The following is a 19,736-nucleotide window of genomic DNA, read 5'->3' as shown; positions in this document are numbered from 1 at the left end:
ACAGGATAACTGTTCTGGTGATAGGGAAGCTGATTCCTGGCTCTGGTCTTCCCAGATCTCCCACAAAGTCTCCATTATTCATAGAGAGAGAAAGAGAAAGCTATCCTTTGCTCTGGCCCAGCAGTGTGGCCTGAAGGCATATCTTAATCTGCGTTCAGACTTATCAGTTATTCCTCTGTAAAAGAGTGATGAGATCCATGGAAATGTTAACCAAGGGCCTGGCTGGCAAGGGAACTACAGGGGAGGCAGGAATCTACCACACTTTCAGCACAGAAGGCGAAAGAATGCTACCATCTTCTACCAAGCTGCATGGTTCTTTTCTGATTACTCTGATTGTCTGTCCACCCATCCCAGATGATCACACCCTGAATTTTGAGAGAGTATCAGTGTCCAGATTTGAAGTCACGCTCCAGGAAAGTTTTGGGCCTCACTCATTTTCTATTGAACTTCATTCAGATTTGTACTTTTAACTAAAGACACTGATCTCTATACGACGATCCACAGCCACGCTTTGTTTAACCAGGTGACAATAGGCTTTTGCTCCCCATGTTCTGAGTTGTGTCACCTCTGTAGCTTACAGCCATTTTAATCTCATAGGCTAGTCATTTTGGTCTTGCTTCTTGTTTGCAGTGGATGAAAGAACACTCGTTCTTACTGGGTCAAATTTGTGAAGTAAAATTAACGAAAGTATAGTAGGAAAACTTTCTACACTCAACTGACTAAGTGTATTTCATCTAACTAAATGATAAAGATCTGTACTCATAGCACTGTTAATGTTTATTTCCTGTTCTTTCCTGGTCACTTACTGAGTATGTTTATCCATCTTTCTTAGGGTCCCATTAGAAAACTTGCTAGGGTTTAGGGAATGAATATACTCAGTGTTCGTGCGCATTGATAAACACTGTTATAGTGGTTATATCCATTTACCTGCCTGTCAGTAGTTTCTGAAAATTCCAATTCCTCCAGAACCTTGCATACACTTGATACTGTCCGTCTCAGCTGTTTTAGCCATCTACTGAGTAGATTGTAGTAGATATGAGTTTGAATTTTCTACCTACTACTAACATTTAGTAATTTTCGATGTTTGTTGGCTATTTGTATACTGGATATTTTCTTCAAATGTCTTGTTTACATTTTGCTGAGTTGTATATTTAAGCTGTATATTTAAGTAAATAAATATTTATATGGAACCTGTTTGTGGAGATACATAAGTCTATAGATTCTTAAGTCTTTGCCATCTGCCTTGGCTTTTCTCTTCAAATATTTCTATCTCATTCTCTCTGCCCCTTTTCTTTTGGCATTTTGACTACACATATATTAAGCTTTTAAAATCTTGTTTTGTATACTTCATCCTGTGTGTGTGTGTGTGTGTGTGTGTGTACCTGTCTGCCTGGGTGTCTGTGTGTGGTGTGGCATATATTTTTAAAAGTTCAAACAGAGGTAACAGAGGTTAGAGCAAGACCTTGAACCTGCTCCACTGTCACTCTCTCTCCCTGATTTCCTCGCATGACTGTCACTGAATTGGAAATTTGTCCTTTCTGCCTGGTAGTAAGCTCCCTGAATCAACCTCTCTGATCCCCAGTGTTACATTTATAGACACCCCCCACTATGCTCTGCTCTTTATGTAGGTCCTGAGGATTTGAACTCCTATCCTTGTGCTTGCAGACCCTCTGAGTCATCTCCTCAGCTCCCACCTCATTCTTTTCTATATTTATTATCTGTCCCCTATGCTTTAATTTGTATATTTTAGTTTTTCCGCTTTTTCCAATCCATCAACCCTTTCTTCTGCTACGTCTAACACATTAAAGCCATACACCTAATAACTGAGTTCAGTCACTGTGCTTACCAGTCTTAAAATTTCCATTTGATTCTTTTAAAGATAAATTCTGAAAAAATTCTCCACTTGACATCATTTTTTCTTGAATATATTAATATCAATTATTTAAAACTGAATATAATACTTTCATATGCCCAGATTTGTGATTTGAGCCTAAGAATTTCAAAATGAAACAGTAGACCCATTCCTATTGTTTCCCAGTGGATTTTGATAATTCCATCCTGATTTCTGTCATGCTGGGTTTATATTTTATGGGATACTGTACAAACATACATGAGAAATTGCAGTGTTTCTGTTCAATGCCATTTTCCTCCACAGAGGATTACATTTTCTTCTGGCCAGTAGATAAGGGAAGTTTATCTTTAATAATGGATGAAAATATTTCAGGGCTTGGTTTCATGTTTGGAGGGCTCATATATTCTGGATTGCCTCTAAACCCAAGGCAGAACAGTTTAGATGTCTCAGCTGAAAGCATGCATTGCTTGTCAGGGATCAGGGCTCCTTCTCGTTGACAGCCCTTCATAAACAAGCGTCAGTACACAAAACAGCATTTGATCACCACACGTCAGCTTGCACACTGATTCCTCTGAGGATGGCTAAGCAGCCCTCATCTGCAGGAAACATAGCTTCTGGGAAACCGTCACACACTTAGGTATTGCATTTTTGGGAAACCGTTCCACACCTAGGAATTGCATTTCCACTCACTTAGTGGGACCATCTCTGACCTCCTCCCCCTCCCCAAACACACACTTACTGTATCCCATCTCCATTTTATTATCATCCTGCTCAACACCCTCTATTATAGCCTGAGGAATCACAACTCATTACTGTATTCTTGTGAAGCCTGTTAGCTTAAGGAATCACAGAGAGTTCTGCTTCCCAGACACAAGACAACTTGACTAGTCCCCCTGGATCTGCCATCTATGCATGGGGCTCCTCTGAGAATGCATTCCCACCACGCCAATAACTGACATTTTCCACCCAAGAGCATTGGGATCAGTCCCTTAATTTTCATCATTCTGTGCATTACTGGTCACAGCTGTCACTGGTGAAACCAAATCTTTCCTGGGCCTCCATAGTCTCCTAGTATCTCATCCTTGAGCTGATTTGTGCATCTCTGAGTAAGAGTCCGCATCTCTCTCTCTACTGTGCACTGTGGTACCTCTCTGTCCAGTTACAGTCTCTAATAGCCTCAGTTCTCTTCGGTCATTCCTGGAGATTAGACAGCCACACTTAGACTGTGTGGAGCAGAGATAAACACTATATTTTGGCTAAACTGTTGGCTCACAGAATTTTCAAGAACATGAAAGTACAAAGACTAGCTTTTAATCAGCTATGCATGGCTGCTTAGGAAGCAATAGGTAAATAAGCAGATAGAGAGCCAATCCAGTCTCTAGAATATAAAGGCCTCTGTTAATGGTGCCTACATTTATGCATCAAGCCTACAATTCTCTCCTGAGCTTCATATTCAAACACTCAGCTATTTTCTTTCTTTCTTTCTCTTTCTTTCTTTCTTTCTTTCTTTCTTTCTTTCTTTCTTTCTTTCTTTCTTTCTTTCTTTCTTTCCTTCCTTCCTTCCTTCCTTCCTTCCTTCTTTCGTTTGTTCATTCTTTCTTTCTTTCTTCCTTTCTTTCTTCCTTTCTTTCTCAGAAAAAGTATCTTTCTTTCTGTATTAGCATATGTTAATTACACCAAATAATGGATGTCACTGTACCACTGTCATGCATGCATTTGACTTTCTTTTTTTTTTTATTTATTGATATATTTATTTACATTTCAAATGATTTCCCCTTTTCTGGACCCCCACTTCCCGAAAGTCCCATCAGTCCCCTTCCCTACCCCTGTTTTCCCACCCAACCCTTCCCACTTCCCTGTTCTGATTTTGCTCTATACTGCTTCACTGAGTCTTTCCAGAACAAGGGGCCACTGATCACATTCACCCCTCGTTGTCCTCTCTTGTCTCTCCTGCCCCTCCTTTTCTTCCCAGACTCCCTTTCAACTTTCCTATCTTTTTTCCTAAAGTCTGGGTTCCACATATAAGAAAATATGATATATTTGTGTTCATAAGTCTCACTTCATACATCAAGCTCCTGCTTTCTCAGTAGCCACATTTACTCTCCAACAGATGCTACATTTATATTTATTTATATTTAGTAGCGCTAGATTTCTGATCGCCTCACCTCCTTCACCCTGACCTATCCCAGTCCCAGACTTCTCATTTTAATGAGTGATATACAAATGCACTTTACCTCTTCTCCCCATTCAGTTCATTTGGGATTCTACAGTTCTCTACCGTCATTTATCTGGTCACTATGCCAGAGCGGAGAGAAACCTTCCTGGTCTCTCCGGCTCAATGGTCACTTGCTCTAATGTAAGCCAGGGACTGGCTGCCCACCCAGTTCAAAATGCTTTGGCGGTTCTTCAGTTCTTAACAGGATAAAAAGCTAAGTGCTGGCCGTCACACGTAGCAAACCCCATAAACTGGACCCTATGGCCTGAGCCCAGCCTTTCTCTCCCTCTGTATTGCTCAACTACTCAGAATCGTTGTGCTTCCTGAACGAACCTGCTCACACCACTGTCACTGTTCATGCTGCTGCTGTGACCAGGGCCCCTCCTTCTTCCACCTCCCTTACAGTATGCCTTAAAGCATTCCATCCTTCCAGACCCTGCTCTGGCAATCCTTCTTATTGCCGTGTCACCTCTAGCTTTTGCAGCTGGAAGCTACTCACATATGTCCAAATGAGTCATATAGTCTTAGAACACACTTAGAAATTAAAAAGGGGAAAATAAATGAACTGTTCTACTACCAACTACCACCTCCCTGATACCTAGCTTTCAATTTGTCTTTTTATCTTGTGTTTCCTCCCTGTGCCTAGTTAATATTTTGTGTGTACACACCCATTTGTAATTATAAGCTCCATGAATGTTTGTTTTAATGTGATCAATACAGTAAGTCATTGTCAAGAGGGGGGGGGAATCCCTTAGAGCAGCATAGAAGTTCAACAATAAGATACAGCTAAGTGCTATCTTTGTGATGAAGCCACTAGACCCATGGGAATAATCATATTCATGGACCAGAAGAAACAATATTGTCTATATATTCCTTTTCTCCTAATAGGACTATGGGGTTGAGGAAAAAACCCTCAAAAGTCCAGAAGTCCTTTTCACTGAAATTGATGAGTTGATTTGAGAAATTACATAGGAAGGCTGAGAACCTAGATTCACCAAAATATCTGAAAGAATCCACAATCTCATTACTGTATTTCAACACTTGCTATAAAGCTATAGCAATAAAAAAATATAGTGCCAAGATACAAATAACATAATAAATATCAATAAATCTGAAGGAAACTTGAAGAAAGAACCTCTCCCCATCCCTACCCCAACTGATGATTAGTTTCAAACAAAGGAGTGAGACAGTTCAATAAAAAATAATAATTTTTTGTAGGAGATCTTAGGAGAAGTAGATGCCCATACTCAAGCAATGAATCTTGACCTTCAATTCATATAGTATATAAACATTAATTCAAGGTGCACCAGAGACCTAACTATAAAGAGAAAACTATAAAATTTTAGAATGCAATGAGAGAAATTGGCTAGGGTTACATTATGGTAGAAAAACATGAACCATAAAACTAAATTGGATTTCATTAATATAAAAATATTTCTTTGAAGCATTATGTTAAGCAATTCATGGACTTGGATGCAACTGGATATTTGTGCAATTGAAATACTGTATAAAATATTTTTTAATATTTTTATTTTCTATATTCTTTGTTTACATTCCAAATGATTTCCCTTTTCCCGGATTCCTCCTCCCCATATGTCCCATAAACCTTCTTCTCTCCATCCCTTCTCCAATCACCTCCCTCTTTTTCTCTGTCCTTATATTCCCTTCCAATGCTAGATCAATCCTTTCCAGGATCAGGACCCTCTCCATATTTCTTCATGGGCTTCATTTGTTATGCAATTTGTGCCTTGGGTATTCAGGGCTTCTGGGCTAATTAATATCCACTTATCAGAGATTGCATTCCATGTGTATTCTTTTGTGATTGGGTTACCTCACTTAGGATGATATTTTCCAGATCAAACCATTTGCCTAAAAATTTTGTGAATTCATTGTTTCTAATTGCTGAGTAGTATTCTATTGTGTAAATATACCACATTTTCTGTATCCATTCCTCCTTTGAGGGGCATCTGGGTTCTTTCCAGCTTCTGGCTATTATAAATAAGGCTGCTATGAACATAATGGAGCATGTGTCTTTATTGAATGCTGGAGAATCCTTTGGGTATATGCCCAGGAGAGGTATAGCAGGATCCTCCGGAAGTGTCATGTCCAGTTTTCTGAGGAACCGCCAGACTGATTTCCAAAGTGGTTGTACCATCTTACAGCCCCACCAGCAGTGGAGGAGTGTTCCTCTTTCTCTACATCCTCACCAACACCTGCTGTCTCCTGAGTTTTTGACCTTAGCCATTCTGACTGGTGTAAGGTGAAATTTCAGGGTTGTTTTGATCTGCATTTCCCTAATGACTAATGATGTTGAGCACTTCTTAAGGTGCCTCTCAACCATCTGAATTTCTTCAGGTGAAAATACTTTGTTTAGATCTGTACCCCATTTTTTAATAGGGTTATTTGGTTCCCTGGGGTCTAACTTCTTGAGTTCTTTGTATATATTGGATATTAGGCCTCTATCAGATGTGGGGTTGGTGAATATCCTTTCCCAATTTGATGGTTGCCGTTTTGTCCTTTTAACAGTGTCCTTTGCCTTACAGAAACTTTGTAATTTTATGAGGTCCCATTTGTCAATTCTTGATCTTAAAGCATAAGCTATTGGTGATCTACTCAGGAACTTTTCCCCTGTGCCCATGTCCTCAAGGGTCTTCCCCAGTTTCTTTTCTATTAGTTTCAGTGTGTCTGGTTTTACATGGAAGTCCTTGATCCACTTGGAGTGAAGTTTAGTACATGGAGATAAGAATGGATCAATTCGCATTCTTCTGCATGCTGACCTCCAGTTGAACCAGCACCATTTGTTGAAAAGGCTATCTTTTTTCCACTGGATGTTTTTGGCTCCTTTGTCGAAGATCAAGTGACCATAGGTGTGTGGATTCATTTCTGGATCTTCAATTCTATTCCATTGGTCCACTTGTCTGTCAATGTGCCAATACCATGCAGTTTTTAACATTATTGCTCTGTAGTATTGCTTGAAGTCAGGGATACTGATTCCCCCAAAATTTCTTTTGTTGTTGAGAATAGTTTTAGCTATCCTGGGTTTTTTGTTATTCCAGATGAATTTGAGAATTGCTTTTTCTAACTCTTTGAAGAACTGAGTTGGGATTTTGATGGGGATTGCATTGAATCTGTAGATCGCTTTTGGCAAGATGGCCATTTTAACTATATTAATCCTGCCGATCCACGAGCATGGGAATTTTTCCATTTTCTGAGGTCTTCTTTGATTTCCTTCTTCAGAGACCTGAAGATCTTGTCATATAGATCTTTCACTTGTTTGGTTAGAGTCACACCAAGATACTTTATATTGTTTGTGGCTATTTTGAAGGGTGTCATTTCCCTAACTTCTTTCTCAGCCTGCTTATCCTTTGAGTATAGGAAGGCAACTGATTTGCTTGAGTTGCTTTTATATCCAGCCACTTTGCTGAAGTTGTTTATCAGCTGTAGGAGTTCTCTGGTGGAGGTTTTCAGGTCACTTAAGTAGACTATCATGTCATCTGCAAATAGTGATAATTTGACTTCTTCCTTTCCAATTTGTATCCCCTTGACCTCCTTATGTTGTCTAATTGCTCTAGCTAGAACTTCAAGTACTATATTGAAAAGATATGGAGAGAGAGGACAGCCTTGTCTAGTCCCTGATTTTAGTGGGATTGCTTCAAGTTTCTCTCCATTTAGTTTGATGTTGACTACAGGTTTGCTGTATATTGCTTTAACGATGTTTAGGTATGGGCCTTGAATTCCTGTTCTTTTCAATACTTTTAGCATGAAAGGATGCTGGATTTTGTCAAATGCTTTTGCTGTATCTAATGAGATGATCATATGGTTTTTTTCTTTGAGTTTGTTTATGTAGTGGATAGCATTGATGGATTTCCTTATATTGAACCATCCCTGCATCCCTGGGATGAAGCCTACTTGATCATGGTGGATGATCGTTTTGATGTGTTCTTGGATTCGGTTGGCAAGAATTTTATTAAGTATTTTTGCATCAATATTCATAAGAGAAATTGGCCTGAAGTTCTCTTTCTTTGTTGGATCTTTCTGTGGTTTTGGTATCAGCGTAATTGTGGCTTCATAGAACGAGTTGGGTAGAGTTCCTTCTGTTTCTATTTTGTGAAAAAGTTTGAAGAGTATTGGTGTTAGGTCTTCTATGAAGGTCTGGTAGAACTCTGCACTGAAGCCATCTGGTCCCGTGCTTTTTTTGGTTGGTAGACTTTCTATGACCCTTTTTATTTCTTCAGGTGTTATGGGACTGTTTAATTGATCTATTTCATCCTGATTTAGTTTTGGTGTCAGATATCTGTCTAGGAAACTGTCCATTTCCTCCAGATTCTCCAGTTGTGTTGAGTATAGGCTTTTGTATTAGGATCTAATGATTTTTTGAATTTCCTCAGTTTCTGTTGTATCTCCCTTTTCATTTCTAAGTTTGTTAATCTGGTTACTGTCTCTGTGTCCTTTGGTTAGTCTGGCTAAGGGTTTATCTATCTTGTTGATTTTCTCAAAGAACCAGCTCCTGGTTTTGTTGATTCTTTGTATGGTTCTCTTTGTTTCTACTTGATTGATTTCGGCCCTGAGTTTGATGATTTCCTGCCTTCTATTCCTCCTGGGTGAAATAGCTTCTTTTTGTTCCAGGGCTTTCAGGTGTGTCATTACGCTGGTAGTGTATGCTCTCTCCATTTTCTTTTTGGAGGCACTCAGGGCTATGAGTTTTCCTCTTAGCACTGCTTTCATTGTGTCCCATAGATTTGGGTATGTTGTGTTTTCATTTTCATTATGTTCTAAAAAGTCTTTAATTTCTTTCTTTATTTCTTCCTTGACCAAGGTATCATTAAGTAGAATATTGTTCAGTTTCCACGTGTATGTGGGTTTCTGTTGTTTTTGTTGCTTTTAAAGACCACTTTTACTCCATAGTGATCAGATAGGAGGCATGGGATTAGTTCGATCTTCTTATCTTTGTTGAGGTTTGTCTTGTGACCAATTATATGGTCGATTTTGGAGAAGGTACCATGAGGTGCTGAGAAAAAGGTATATTCTTTTGCTTTAGGATAGAATATTCTATATATATCTGTTAAATCTAATTCGTCCAAAGCCTCAATTAGTTTCATTGTGTCCCTGTTTAGTTTCTGTTTTCCTGATCAGTCCATTGAGGAAAGTGCAGTGTTGAAGTCACCCACAATTATTGTGTTAGGTGCAATATGTGCTTTGAGCTTTTATAATTTCTTTTATGAATGAGGGTGCCCTTGTATTTGGAGCATAGATGTTCAGGATTGAGAGTTCTTCTTGTTGTATTTTTCCTTTGACCAGCAAGAAGTGTCCCTCAGAGTCTCTTTTGATGACTTTGGGTTGAAAGTCAATTTTATCTGATATTAAAATGGCTACTCCAGCTTGTTTCCTGAGACCATTTGCTTGTAAAATTGTCTTCCAGCCTTTTACTCTAAGGTATTGTTTGTCTTTGACCCTGAGGTGTGTTTCCTGTTTGCAGCAAAATGTAGGTTCCTGTTTATGAATCCAGTCGGTTAGTCTATGTCTTTTTATTGGGGCATTGAGTCCATTGATGTTAAGAGATATTAAGGAATAGTGATTGTTGCTTCCTGTCATTTTTGATGTTATTTTTCAAATTTGATTGGTTAACTTCTTTTGGGTTTGATGAAATGTTACTGTCTTGCTTTTTCCAGGGTGAAGTTTCTCTCCTTGTATTATTTTCCTCCTATTATCCTTTGTAGGGCTGGGTTTGTGGATAGATATTGGGTAAACTTGGTTTTGTCATGGAATATTTTAGTTTCTTCATCTATGGTGATTGAGAGTTTTTCTGGGTGTAGTAGTTTTGGCTGGCATTTGTGTTCTCTCAGAGTCTGCATTAGATCTGCCCAGGATCTTCTAGCCTTCATAGTCTCAGGTGAAAAGTCTGCTGTGATTCTGATAGGTCTTCCTTTATATGTTACTTGGCCTTTTTCTCTTACTGCCTTTAATATTCTTTCTTTGTTTAGTACATTTGGGGTTTTGATTATTATGTGACGGGAGGTATTTCTGTTCTGGTCCAGTCTGTTTGGAGTTCTGTAGGCTTCTTGTATATTCATGGGCATCTCTCTCTTTAGGTTAGGGAAGTTTTCTTCCATAATTTTATTAAATATAATTGCTGTCCCTTTAAGTTGTAAATCTTCACTCTCATCTATGCCTATAATCCTTAAGTTTGGTCTTCTCATTGTGTCCTGGATTTCCTGGATATTTTGGGTTACCAGCTTTTTGCATTTTGCATTTTCTTTAACTGTTGAGTCCATGGTTTCTATGGTATCTTCAGCATCTGAGATTCTTTCTTCTATCTCTTGTATTCTGTTGTTGATATTTGCATCTATGTCCCCTGATTTCTTCCCAAGGCTTTCTATCTCCAAAGTTGTCTCCCTTTGAGTTTTCTTAGTTGTTTCTACTTCTGATTTTAGATCCTGGATAGTTTTGCTTAGCTCCTTCACTTGCTTGTTTGTGCTTTCCTGTAATTCTTTAAGAGATTTTTGTGTTTCCTCTTTCATGACCGCAGCCTGTTGACCAAAGTTCTCCTGTATTTCTTTAAGTGTTTTTTGTGTTTCCTCCTTATTGGCTTTTGTATTCTCTTGAATTTCTTTCAATGATTTTTGTGTTTTCCTTGCAAGGGCTTCTAACTTTTGATCCATTTGCCCCTGAATTTAAGTATGTCCTTCATGTGTTCCTGTACCAGCATCATGACCATTGATTTTAAATCCAAATCTTGTTTTACTTGTGTGATGGGGTATCCAGGACATGCTGGTAAAGGAGAATTGGGTTCAGATGTTGCCATATTGCCTTGATTTCTGCTAGTGATGTTCCTGCGTTTGCCTTTTGCCATCTAGCTCTCACTGGTGTTAGTTAGTCTTGTCAATGCTGGACTCACCAGTGCAAGCTGCCTCTTCCCAGGTGGCCTCTGGTGCACAGCTTACCTCCTGCACTGCCTGGAGACAGGGTGCTGTTGCCCAGGCTGTTCAGATCCCGAAGCAGACAGCTGAAGGCTCCCACAGGGGCCAGCTGGATTCACCAGAGCACACTGACTCCTCCCAGTCTGCCTCCTGGAAGCCCCTCTTGCCTCTTGGCAGGATCTGGAGATGTGGTGTTGCCACCCAGGCTGATCTGGATCTGGAAGCAGAGAGATCTGAGGGCTCCCGCCAGAGGCCTCAGGACTGGAACCTAAGCTCTGTGCCACTGGAACAAGCTGTGCGCTCCCAGTCTGCCTCCGGTGCACACCAGGTCTCCCGATAAAATATTTTTATTCAAATTATATAACAAGCTTTTACTATTGAATCATAAGAAGACAACCTGATTTGAAAATGGATAAAAGTGGCTGAGTGTGGTGGCAAACACTTGTAACTATAGCATTAATAAGGCTGAGGCAGGAGGATGTCCAATCTGAGGCTATCTTAGACGATATAATGTGATACCATCTCAAAACTATTTAAATATATTTCACCAGAGAAACACATGCTAGTATGCTTAACATCATTAGCCATTCTAAATTAAAACCACAGAGAACTCCAACAAACTCAGATTTCCTAAAATTGATAGGGTCATAAAAACTGACCCAAGGAAGTGTTGATAAGGATTCAGAGCAACTGGAATTCTTTCTGTTGCTAAGTAAGTTAGATAACTGTCTAGCCACTTTGGAAAGCAATTGGGTGGCTTCTTAGTTAATTAACGAAAATTGAATGACCTAGCAATCCTAATTCTTGGTACTTGTTCATCAAACTTTGAAAACACATACACTTCTATGAGGATGCTTATTACACCTTTCTTCGTAGGAGCTCCACCAGTAATGCCCATCACTCACAAATGGAATTGATGCCACACCTGAGATACTGGGAAAGAAAAAGAAAACTATTGCCTATTCATAATGGCATCAATGAACTTGCAAGGATTATGCCAGGTGAAAGAATCAAGGTATACTAAGTGTGTGAATCATCTTGCATGAATTTGTAGAGCACAGACCAGGTGTCACCTTCATCTGACAGTGACTATGAAGATGTAGAAAGAATGTTTTGTGGTAATGTGAATGTGATGGTGGCTATGTGACCAAGTGAACATCTGCTAAAATTGTTTCATGTTTAATCCCAGCACTTGGGAGGCAGAGGCAGGCAGATCTCCATGAGTTCTAGGTTAGCCTGGGCTACATAGCCAGCTCCAACTGGGCTAGAGTTACATAGTAATACTTTGTCTCAAATAAATAAATAAATAAATAGTAAAAATAGGATTTCATCATGCACTTAAAATTGGTGCATTTTGTAGATCATAAAGTATACTTTTTTATTAGATATATTTTTATTTACATTTGAAATGATTTCCCCTTTCCTAGTTTCCACCCCCCCCCCAAAGTCTCATAAACCATCTCCCTCCTTTATTCCCCAATCAACCCCCTCTCACTTCCTTTCCTGGTATTCCCCTACACTGCTGCATCTGGCTTTTCCAGGATCAGGGGCCTCTTCTCCCTTTGATGTCCAACAAGGGCATCCTCTGCTGCCTATGTGTCTGGAGCCATGGGTAACTCCATGTATACTATCTGGTTGATGTTTTTGTCCCTGGGAGCTCTGGGAGTACTAAGTGGCTCTTATCATTGTTCCTCCTATGGCACTGCAAACCCTTTCAGCTCCTTAGGTCCTTTCTCTAGCTCCCCCATTGTGGACCCTGTGCTCAGTTCAATGGCTGGCTGAGAGTGTCCCCCTCTGTATTTGTCATGCACTAGCAGAACCTCCCAGGTAACAGCTATATCTGGCTCCAGTCAGCAAGTACTTGTGGGCATCAATAATAGTGTCTGGGTTTTGTAACTGTATATGGGATGGATTACTAGGTGGGGTAGTCTCTGCATGGTCTTTCCCTTAGTCTCTGCTCCACACTTGGTCTCTGTATCTCCTTCTGTGGGTATTTTGTTCCCCCTTGTAAGAAGGACCAGAGTGTCCATGCTTTGTTCTTCCTTCTTCTTGGGCATCATTTAATATGTGAATTCTGTCTTGGGTATTCCAAACTTCTGGGCTAATATCCACTTATCAGTAAGTACATACCATGTGTGTTCTTTTGTGATTGGGTCACCTCACTTAGGATGATATTTTCAAGTTCCACCCATTTGCCTAAGAATTTCATGAATTCATTGTTTTTAATAGCTGAGTAGTATTCCATACTTTAATAAGGCTGAAAAAAAATCCCACTCAAGAAAAATAAAAGTTATGCATACAAATGCCCATCAATAGGAGACTAATAGAGTCCTATGCCAGCATAATTTCCTCTTCCTTGATTTTTCTGTACACTTTAGTTTTGCCTTTATTGTGAAACTGTTAGCTTGGATGCTGTTTTAGTTACTTATCTCACTGTTGTCCAACAAAAGCAAACATCAGAAAGGGTTTATTTGGACTCACAGTTTGGTGGAGAAGACACTGTGACTAGCTGGAGTCCCTCTTGCTGTGTCAGCTGGAGCGTGAGGCAGCTGCTCACCCTGAGTCTTTTCTTTTCAATCACTTGGGAACCAAAGTCCATGGGATGGTGCTGTTCACAGACACACCCAGAGGTATGTCTCCTAGGTGACTCCAAATCCAGTTGACAATGAAAACGAATGATCACATGCACCTACTTTCCAGACTTTTTCACCCATCCCTTCAGTCTGCAAGACCCAGCCAGGACCTAATGTAGAATACGAGATCTGTAAGCATTCTGTCTACCCATTCAATCAAAAGTGATTTATTGCAACAAATGTTTAATGATTGCCAGCTCAATAACCACTATGGTATCTGACAGACATCATAGCTCATTTCTTCCAGTTTGATGGGAGTCTGTTCCTTTCAGACCCTTTCACCCTTGGTGGGAACCTATAAGGATGCAAATAGTTTTGCTTATGTTATTCCCACCTTAAAGGCTTTATAAATACTAACATAATCCTTTATATAGAAGTGGCTATTTAGACACAGAGATGTTAGAGCACTTTGGGAAAGTAATGTACACAGGATTTGAATTCAGGAAATCTAGATTCAAGGCTCAAATACAAGGAGCCCTGTTAGGGAAACTTGTCCCGGACATGTGGGCTATGAATTCTCTCATACCTCATCCTTCTGCCTTCTGCTTGCATGGTGTTTATAGCACTGGTTCTTCTTGCTTTCTGGCCTCTGGCCCTCTGGCCCTCCCCTCCCCCTTCTCCTTCCCTCCCTGCTCCCCTCCTTCTTCTCCTCCTCCTTCTCCTCCTCTATTTCTGTTCTCTGAGACATTTCTCTTTCCATGAGAGAACTGGGGTTTGAGACTATGTGCATTTTATGGCTTAAGTTTAGAACCCAGTCTGGGGACCTACCTCAATAGGTAGCCTTAGCTGGCATAACTAATCTCCCGCAGCCTAGCCATCTCCCTGGGTCTATTCCAAGAATCTTGTGTCAAGTGGCTCTTTCTGTCTGTTTAATGAAGTCTGCAACCTCATTACCTACTGCTGAACAGACCTGTTCTGTGGAGGGTAACCACAGCCACCCTAGGCCAGATTGATGCTGAGGCTGTCTGTATAGTGACTGGAGAAGCTTTGTCCTCTTCCTGCCTCCTCTGAAATGGGAGAATATGTACCACGAACCCAGCAGACTTCTGACCAGGAAAAAGGTGAGAATGAAGAGAGGCTGGGGTTACTAACTTCTGCACCTTGCATTTGTCAGCTTGAGGAGGCAGTTTAAGAGTGTTGCTGGATTTACAATCCTAATAACCCATATAGAAGACACACAATCCAGATATTTCATTTGCAAGCCATATGCTGAGATTGATATGGAGCTATACTAACTTATTTCCCAGCTATAAGGCCCATTGTTACTTGCTGTTTCTCTTGGCCATGCAATTCTGGTCCATGGTAGCTTCTTCCTCCACCATCTTCTCCCACTCCCTCCCTACCTGCAACTCCCTCTTGAGCCTCCAGTCCTACCTTGCCTCTCCACTGCCAAATCACAGGCTCTAGCCTTTTATTGACAAATTAAATTGGGGAGAAGGTTCACATGGCCTCATTTGAGTGTGTAATGGTCTTTTCCAGATGGGGAGGGGCACCTCTTGAAGATCAGTATTTAGCATTAATATACAAGCAGCATTATGCCAACCTCCTACAAAGAGTGAGCTAGGAAGATTCTGTGAGAGAGAACAATACAACATTTACGTTCGTCCTTTAGGCAAAGCTTCCATGTGCATTAAAAGAAACCACACCCCTCTCCACCTCATTGCAAGTATTTGCCTCTTGCTTCCAATGCCCAACTCTGAGTGTTTGTGTTTAGGAGTGAGTGGGTGTTAGTGGGAGGCTGAGAAGTATTGACAACCTTAGAGTCTAATAATGGAGCTGGAAGACTCAATGATGCCCAATTCAAATTAGTCACAAGTAATCATCGGCATGCCAGGAGTGGGGAAATCCCTGCAGTTTAGTGAAGTAAAGTGTTACAAACAACAGCTAAGGGTGGATGTGTGTTTCAAGTTGTGGGAGTGCTAATTTTAAATTTTTTTTTTGTTCCAGAAAAGGATTATAGAAATGTAAAACAAAAATATTTCGACTTGAAAAATACTTCGTAATTATATGTCATAAAATAATTAGGTCATGGCAAATTAGCACAAATGTTTACAGCAAAATTGCCATGTAAAACATTATCGGTAATATTATGCTAATTGCTTCAGAAGCAAAAGCTGATTATGTTTCGGCAGGATTAAAATTTGCCACGTTTGCATTTCTCCTCAGTGTCACCCATTTTCCATGTGAGCACCAAACCTGTGATTACTATATAAATCAAACTGCCCATTTGAAGAGGAACCTTCCTTCTAAATACCAAGCCAGTCCATGAACGAAACCGAGACTCCTGAGTGGGAACTTACCCATCTTCTGGGGGTGCAGAAGGTTGGGCAGCCAATGATGTGCTCGGAGGAACAGCAGATCCTGCTGGAGTGGAACTTCAAGGAATCTCCCAGGCCTTACTGTGCATCTGAATCTGTTAAAATACAGCTGTTATCAGCATATCTGGAATAAGCCCAGGGATTCTGCAGTCGAACAAGTTCTCAGGGATGCTGGCATATCTGGTCTGTGGACCACGCTTTGAGTGATCTTCTCTGGGGTTACTAATTCAAATGTCTTTGGAACAAAGATAAACAACAACAACAAAAGATTGAGGTGGGAGAGTCAGAAATAGCAGCCCCTATATTGAACAAGAGGATGAGCAGTCCAGTTAAAGGGATCCTAGGGCAACTGATGGAAGAGGAGAGAAGAGATGGGGAAGGACCATCCTGCTGTCTGGGTGTGTAAGCCCAAGATTCTAATTTATGGACTCAATCCTAAGTCAGTTTGAACAGAAATAACTTGTTTCAGGTCCGTATCTGACTAGGCATGTAGGACCTGGTTTCCTTTGCCCCTCAAGGAACCACACTGGACTGGGAAAGGAACCTAGCATTAGTAGAGGCACACATGCCTCTGAACTTGGCTCGGCTGGGTCCCTCGAAGGAGACAAAGTCTTCCTGTTTCCTGTGTGGTAGGATACTAGGGGCGATTCATGAGGCTCCTGCTGTCTCCCGATGCAGCAGGGAAGTTCATATGTGTTCACACAGCAGCAGACTTCTCTCCCACGCTGCCTTGATAGCTGGGGAGGAATCTAACCAGATCATTTTCTCTCTGAGCCTTTGTTTCTCTATCATAAAATTGAACTACAGAAAACATCAGCTGCCACGCTGGGGAGAAGTCTTTCTAATCATTGAAGGGCTGAACCCTCTCTTGATCTAGTTATCAGAGGAGCCCCTAGCACTCTGTCTGGGTGGGGCTCATAGTAGTTCACTTTTGGAAACACCCAGTTCTTTAGAGACGCCTGATAGTCTCATAGCAGGCACTTGGAATGGGCTGGGTTTCTACCGTTTTGACATAGCTACAGCATATACAGTCTAATGCACACTTCTGTGCACCTCCATGATATCTGCCTGAGATTTCTGAGTCTTGTCCTTGGGCATGCCAAGGATGCCATGTTTTCCCCAATTCATGAGGTCTGTTAGTACAGATCTTACAGGGATCACCACTTAACAATTGCCCCTCTGTGTCATGCACTGGGTGTGGGTATTCTCAGAAGATGGTCTTATGTCACCTTTCTAACACAGGAGGTTCTCTTATTTGCACATTCCACATGATAGAACTGAGGCCCAGCTAAACAACAGTCAGGGCCTTGACTCTAGGTCACACCCACGTCACCATCTGCCTCTGCTGCTCTTTAGTTCTCACCTGTGGGTCTGTAGGTGCCCGCTGCTCTGTGTCTGTCATTGTAGTCTCTCTGTGTAGTGCAGCATCTGGCATGAAGTATGTGTTAAGAATGTATGAATTTTCTTTTATGCTGGGCCCCTTTTCTTTTATCCAAGAATGACTCCTGACATCTTGCAAAGGGCAGGCCTTTGTGTAAAAAAAGGATGTCTATTTCCCAAGATCCATTTCTTCAGAGTACACTGCTGTGCAGAGTTTCCAAAAGAACTAGGAGCTTGCCTACCACTTCCTCTCGGTTTTTACATTTAGGGCATAAGAGCCACAAAATAGCCCAACTGCTTCACATTATCTCCTTCTACTCAAAATCATAACCCTAGAGATTATGTTAGTCTTTATTATTTATTGTATGCCTGGGGGAATTTTCATTTTAACCAAGACACTGGTTCGATTGCAAAATGGCAAGGAGTAGTTTTGTAAGGAGATCTCGGTGTAGCAAGCTTATTAAAACGTGAGTGTAGGGGGCAGCTTGGAAGAATAAAGGGAAATATTTGGGGAGAGCAATTGTTTCCAGAAGCCGGAAAGAAATTCTGGAATCTGGGGGAGAGAAAGGAAGGGGAGGGGTAAGACAGATAGAGAAGGAATGTTTAAAAACTAAAATTGATTGCCAAATTGGATGTAAATGGAGAAAACAAATGTGCAGTCATGGGTAGGAAAACACACGGAACACAGAAATGAAATATGATCAATTTATCTTCATTTGAAACAGAATGAGAGCTGGGCCCCACTCTAGCAAGCTCCCCAGTGTATGTGAGCCCTCGACTGCAGTGTTTGGCTGTTTTCTCTGTAGAGCTATTGATATTCCAAAGCCTTGCTCTAGAGACAAAGCCTGCTCTGCAACGTAGCCAGGCTGCTTCTGAGGGGAGGGAGAGCCCACACTCTATGACCTTTGGCTATACACCTCTGCTTTCTCTCCTCAGACCTCTTCCATACAAACAGTGTCTAGAGCTGCGTTATGTGGCAACACTGTCCCTTTTCTAAGGACTATCCTGAGCTGAAAAGACAGCTCCTTTTCTCCCTGCCTCCTCTTCCTGCTTGGGCATCCATGGATGATGTAGGTCCTCTAATGGCTTCTACTAGACATCTTGATTGTGGCGGCGTGATTTATAGGGGTCAGATGAGGCCTGGCCCTGGGTCCCTCTGCAGGGCCTTCCTCCTGGGGTGTACTTAGAAGAAGGAGTTAAGCAGAGTCATTTATGCTCAGAGAGCAAGAAAGCTTCTTTCAAAGGGCTCTGAGTGACTCAAGTCTCATCAGTAAATCCATATTCAGAAGCCGCATGGCAGGCTGCTGGGATGACAGCCGACCAACGCCCATCCCAGTCTCTTGGATGCGGTTTAAACCAGCAGTCAAGGCTGAGACAACAGCAGGCAATTTGTTTTCCTCAAGCCTCTGTTTTAAAACGAAGAAGGCAGATTTCCTGAATTCTTGGGTTTTTGTGGAGAAATGAATTGAGCAATGAAGGCTCGTGGGAATTTGAAATGCATTTTCATATTATGTAATTTTACAGAGGATGCCACTGAGTGCTGTCTTCTTGCTCTCTAGGGGTTGGTGTTTTCAGCACATCTTTCAGCTCGCTTCAGAAAAATCTCATCTCCAGCACGTGGACAAGCATGTGCATACACACACGCATATACACACCGGTTTCTCCCAGCATACTGGGGACCCTGAAGTTCACTCCTCTCTTCCACTCCCAGACTGAGAGCACCTAGGTCCCATCCGTGGACCAGGTACCATCCTTGCCTCCTTCCATGTGCTAAGTGTGCCCAGTTCTCAGAGTCAGTGATTTCACTTCTTCCACCAGCCCATGGGTGAAAATACCTCTGCCACTGTTAACCTTGTGGTGGGCAACATAAAATAGGTACTTTTAATGTTGCGATCAAATCCCCAATATGAAGCAACTTAATGCTGGAAGGGTCTGTTTAGTTCATAGCTTTGGGGGATTCAGTCCACTGTGGAGGGAGAGACATGGTACCACGCACCTCCCTGAAGGCAGGAGTGTGTAGCTGGGATTCCTCCCCACCCCACATCTTGGTGGTACAGGAAGCAGAAAGTTGACAGGAAGAGTGACAAGTTATAAGCCTTCTAAACCCCCTCCCAGGACACACTTTCTATAGCAGGTCTCCACTGTCTGAAGGTCTCTCAATCTTGCAAAACAGTGCCATTCAGTGAGATAGAACGTTCAACTACAAGCCCAAGGGAGACATGTAACAATGCCCCATCTCACCTCCATGTTTATCTCCAGGATCTGCACACCTCTTTTCTTATAGGGCAGAGGGATCTTGCAGGTGTGACTGAAGATCTTTACACGGGGAGGTAACTACGGCTCATCTCCGTGGGTTCAGTGTTATCACAGGGAGACAGGAAGGTCAGAGTAACAGGAGGCAGGGCAGTGGAAGTAGAGGTC

Source organism: Apodemus sylvaticus, chromosome 7, assembly GCF_947179515.1.
Source record: "Apodemus sylvaticus chromosome 7, mApoSyl1.1, whole genome shotgun sequence".
NCBI classification, from domain to species: Eukaryota; Metazoa; Chordata; class Mammalia; order Rodentia; family Muridae; genus Apodemus; species Apodemus sylvaticus.
The sequence above is the reverse complement of the archived record's forward strand: the minus strand, read 5'-3'. Positions refer to the sequence as shown.